General features: G+C 35.9%; 1 protein-coding gene across 31 annotated transcripts in view; it reads left to right on the forward strand.

The window, feature by feature from the left end:
• Positions 1–262: 262 nt before the first annotated feature.
• The window catches only part of si:ch211-236h17.3, a 416,859-nt gene continuing 411,845 nt past the window's right edge, over positions 263–5,276 (forward strand). For all 31 annotated transcript variants that reach the window (XM_073939291.1, XM_073939290.1, XM_073939265.1 and 28 more), the window contains exons 1-2: positions 263–317; positions 3,295–3,502. The gene's annotated coding sequence lies outside the window, so the exon portion shown is untranslated. The remainder of the gene's footprint in view (positions 318–3,294; positions 3,503–5,276) is intronic.

The following is a 5,276-nucleotide window of genomic DNA, read 5'->3' on the forward strand; positions in this document are numbered from 1 at the left end:
GCAGTCTTTCAAGTTTAATTAAATATAGATTCAAAAAGCTCTGATTTTATACATGTTGATTAAAACTTCTCAATGATATAATGAGATTCCTAGTGTATGAGGGAATCTCTGTGTGTTTAAATTTAAAAGCAGGTGTCAAAAGACCAGCTGTGTTCATTAGGCCTAGAAATGTAAATGCAGCCTAAATGAAGAGGTACTTTTAATTTGACATGTCTCGACAGGAACAGATGTCATCATTTAAGACTTCTGGACATTGTTGCCTGGAACGCAAACTGGGAGGAATGGGAGAGAGAGATGAGCAGCAGCTGTGAATCCAGGTCTGTATCTCCAGAAATAGCACATGCTCTCCGAACACGTTTCTTCAGGTGGCTTCAACCTGCTTTAAATCAACTCTGGATGTTTTTTTTTCTTTTTTGTTATTTATGTTCACATTCTCCCTTAGTTCAACTAACAAACTAACAAGTTTGTCTTTTGGAAAAATAACTAAACAGTGTAACGTTAGCTGCTTTAGAGACATGCTTTATATGACTTTTAAGTTTTATGTCAGTGTTTTCATTTAGCACCAACATATTTAGGTTAAGTAATGTATTTCTCTCTTTAATCGTGTCATTGCCATTAAAGTGGAATTATTAAACTTAATACTAAAACTACTGATAACGAAAAAAAAGACAGTCTTGGAGGATTTTGCATGTAAATAAGTGTTCGCTCTTGCATTAGGATTTGATCACCCATATTAACGACCATGCTGTGGCAATACTTGGATGTAAACAACAACAGTTTTGAATTTTACTATTTACATTTAGTACTGTATACATTTGTTCTGCATGTTTATACTGTTCACACCAAAAAAAATAAGTGTGAAAGCTGCTAAAATACACAGAGACGGTTTTAAATTTAATAGGTGGTAAAAAATAATTCATGTGAGCAATATTAATGAATCTATTAGCCAAATATTTCACTTACTTGACCAAAAATAACAAAAAATATCAATGTTGTCAAGGTTTTTGCCTTGAAAATCTACCTAAATTTCTAGTTTTCTCTCTAAATATGCATGTTTCAGTCAGTTCTGAGGCATTATGTAGGTACTGTTCTTCCAATATGGTCGGCTGGCACTACAAATAAACACACATTGAGTTTTGTTCCATATCTATGCATCCAGTCATTAAACTTACTTATTCCCAAGGCGTTTTATACCGAAGTTGATGTATAGTCCCACAATGTTTGTGTTTCTTAACGTGTTTTTATTTTATTATGAGTGGGTCTTTAACCCCCAACTCGCATACACTACAGACAATTTAGCTTACCCAATTCACCTACAGCGCATACCTTTGGACTTGTGGGGGAAATGCACGCAAACACGGGAAGAACATGCATACTCCACACAGAAATGCCAACTGATGCAACTGGGGATTGAACCAGTGACATTCTTGTTGTGAGGCGACAGTGCTACCCACTGTGCCATCTATTAAAAACATTGTTATTTTCAATTTTATATTAAAGATCTTTGTGTGGAGGTTACATCCCAGGTAGCAAAGAATTCTAAACCTAGATTTGGCATAAAGCTGGCACAGCAGGCATTTATCTCACACTGGCACACAGCATGTGGGCTAAACATGGCTCGGGTTTGGCAGAGGTGGCACACAAGATTTGGACCAGATGTAAAATGTAGTATTTGGCCCAGATGTTAAAAATTGATATGTGGGCCACGTACAATAAGTCTTGTCCCACATTTAAAATACATTAAAATAAATTTTGAGTAAAAAAAAAGAAATTCTACTAATCAGGTCGCTTTGAAAAAAAGCAAATCCATAGTGTGCCTAAAGCGCAGTGGTCAATTTCATTGCAATGGTGACACACCAACCTATCTGGCCCAGTTAATAACTTGGCTGTGATATGACCTAGATATGGTCCATGTTTATCCCCTGTCTGGAAGCCAGACTTGGTCCAGGCATGTGGGCCAGGCAAAACCTGATTGTGTGAGCCAAAGCTGGGCCAGATAAATTTTGTTATGTGGGATGTAAATTATATTTGAGCTATTGAGTTTGATTTTTATTGTTGAGAAATAATAATAATAATAATACAACTGAAAGAAACACATATGAGCAATTCCAATATCAACCTTGCCATGACAAAAATTAAGTTTTCCCCAAAACAGCAAAACCGTTGTATTTTACAGTACTTTAAAAATACTCAAAAGTATCTCTGTCAGTGTTTTCAAACAACTGTATTTAATTTACCAAAGTCACACAAGTGGCAATTTCACATCTGTCACATCCATAGCCGAGAGATGTCACATCCATAACGAAGCTTTTTCCTAATAAATGCAAAAATGTAAAATCAATCATGTTTGTTCTATAGTGAGGCAGCTCTTATCCTTTTGATTAGCATCGTTTCTTTTGAGTTGTGCAGTTTAATTCATAGAATTTATACAAAGTATGTTGTATACTGTAAACTTGCAAACTTTTTTGTCACCTCTATAATGCATGTTTAATCTTCTCATTTCAATTATACAGAATGTTTACAGATTGATATTTTTCTGCTCCCACAACTCTGTGGCTAGTTGTTTTGAAAAATATAAACAGAAGTTTCAATATAATGCTAACATATACTTCCTTTGTCAATTTATGTTTTGAGATTTTACTGCAAATGTCACGTCCCTAATGCTAAAATTGCTCGTATGCATCTAAAAAAACTCAAGTTATGCTTTTGTAAAAAAAAAAAAAAAAAAAAAACATGTTGGTTTTTATCAATCAGTCAATCAATCAAGAAAATGGAGACCATTTGTTAACAAAAATGTGCCTGTTTTGTAACCAGAAATTTATGGTAATTTTCTACCAGGACATTAACAAATGTCAAGATGTAAAAAAATTCTTGACGATACGTTTTACAGTTAAAGTCAAAATTATGAGTCCTCCTGTGGATTTTTTATTTTATCTTTTTCAATTATTTTCCAAATGATGTTTAACAAAACAAGGAATTTTTCCACAGTATTTCATATAATATTTTTTCTTCTGGAGAAAGTTTTATTTGTTTTATTTCGGCTAGAATAAAAGCAGTTTTTAAATTTTGTAAATTTTATTATCACTGTTATTATTTCAATTGTTGAAAATAATAATTGAGGAGAGCTAATAATTCTGACTTCAAATATTAACAAAATTCTTCTTTGTTCTTGGCTAGTTTTGTAAGATCCCATATTGATATTAATGATATTTCCCACTCTCCAGATCAACTTATCTCCCTTCTACCATGCGTCCTTCATAATTCCTTCAATCCTACTTGTATTTCTCTCTTTAGGCGTCTCTCTCTCTCAGCCCAAGGCCTCCTGCTGACAGACAGATTCTTGAATGGCTGATGGTCAGAATAAAGAGACACAGATGTGGACAATTATCTCCGGTTCACTCATGCGCGCCACACGCGTCCTTCTCCCCGGCTCTGCGCGGCTCTCGGCGGGTCTCCGAGGACAAGATCGACCCCTGGAAATGATCATCACACCTGCGTGAAGGTAATAAGATGGCGGTTTGAGAGCCGATGTGATTACCGGGCTCGCAGGCGTGGAGTGTGATTGGCAGCGGAATGTAGACGGTGTGATTATGGGGCGACGGATCTTGGCTGTTATTTCTCCTGGTGCAAAGGTGTTGAACGTGTGGATGCTGGAAATATGTCGAAGCATCAGTTCTAATAGCTGACTCAGTCCCTTATATGACACAGTGTTGGTGTGTGCCATCTGTATATGTCTTTGTGTTGAGTTTTGCCCAAATATCTCCAAAAACAGATTGAATGACATCATCTTCAAGTAATTCGTAGTTTCACAGGCCCATAGCCAGCCTGGTAAAAGGGGTGGTTATTATTATTATTTTTTTCAAGAAGTGGACCTTTTTGTGGTTATAGGCCTCATTTAGGATACTATGTATTACTATTTTGGCTACTATTTTAAATTCTGCATTTTAGTAACATGTTAAGCACTATTTTAGCTGAAATAGATTGTCAGATGCCAATCATGATAAAAAAAAGGACATTTGAAAATTCAGGGATAACAACAATAGCCAAAATTAAAAAAAAAAAAATAAATCATATTAATTTGTCACTTTTGGTGAAACACATGTTCATTTGTCATTTTTTGTTTCAAGAATAGAATACAAGTCACTTGTTTAATTGTTTTTTTTTAAATAATGTTTAAAAACAATATAGATGACTTCACCTACGTCAGATTGTATGTTTTCTTGCACATTGGATGTTAAACTCATGAAAAAAAATAATTGTGTGCACTGGCCAAAACTGATTCGCTAAAGTCACAACACCCAGAGGATTCAACTTTGTCTTTTTTGATGGGTTATTTTCACTTTTCATGATGGTATAGCAGTCAAAATAGGACAAATGAGCTCATGTATGGGAGAAATTCTGTGGCCTCATGTATCAACGGTGCGTACGCACAAAAACTTTGCGTACGGCAGATTTCAGGCTCACGTTTGGATTTACTAACGATGAAATGAATGTGAGTGTGCGTTGGTCCATGCCAGCTTCATGTCTGGCATACATGCATTTCTTGTGTGTGTTTGTTTTATTTCCATTGGCGACTCCAAAAGGCAATTGTGTTAAATTTGCACGCGACAAAGCATCTTTGAGCCGTGCAATGGCAGCTGTATTGGACGGGATCATTCGGTATATAAGGCAGGGATCTTTTTACGATTAATTGTGCAGCTCAAACTCACAGTGCAATGTTCAGACCCCACTGCCTTAACCGGATCAGCTAAACTCTCCCACTGTATTTTTTTCTTTTGTTATTAATTCCGAAGGACAGACTTGCAAATAACACAATTTTCTCTGGTCTGTGAAGTTTCTCGTTTCGCTTGCTTTTGCCATTGCTTTTTTTTTGGTTTTGCCAAAAGTAGAGTCATTACCATATTTATACAGGGGAGGAGGCAAGGAGGGGTTTTGCACTCGTGCACGTGCGCTCAGTTTCACGTTAATTCAGATGTACAGAGAGAATATGCGTGGGATTCTGTGTACGCTGTGTTTCATACATCTGAATTTTTTACTGTGTACGCACAAAGCTGTAAATGTTTTAGTATGAATTTAATGCAAGTCTTCGTACATGAGGCCCCTGGACTTTTGTCAGTGAGGGGTGGGTCTTTCAAACCACCCGAACCCCCCCTGGCTACAGGCCTGTTTTATGTTAGATTTTTGGAAACTTTTAAAAAATCAATAGTAAATTATTTTTAGGTTTTTTTTTACCTTCATGTATATGAGCTATATGACAAAAAAATAAAATAAAATGA

This window comes from Danio rerio, chromosome 23, assembly GCF_049306965.1.
Source record: "Danio rerio strain Tuebingen ecotype United States chromosome 23, GRCz12tu, whole genome shotgun sequence".
Classification (NCBI taxonomy): Eukaryota; Metazoa; Chordata; class Actinopteri; order Cypriniformes; family Danionidae; genus Danio; species Danio rerio.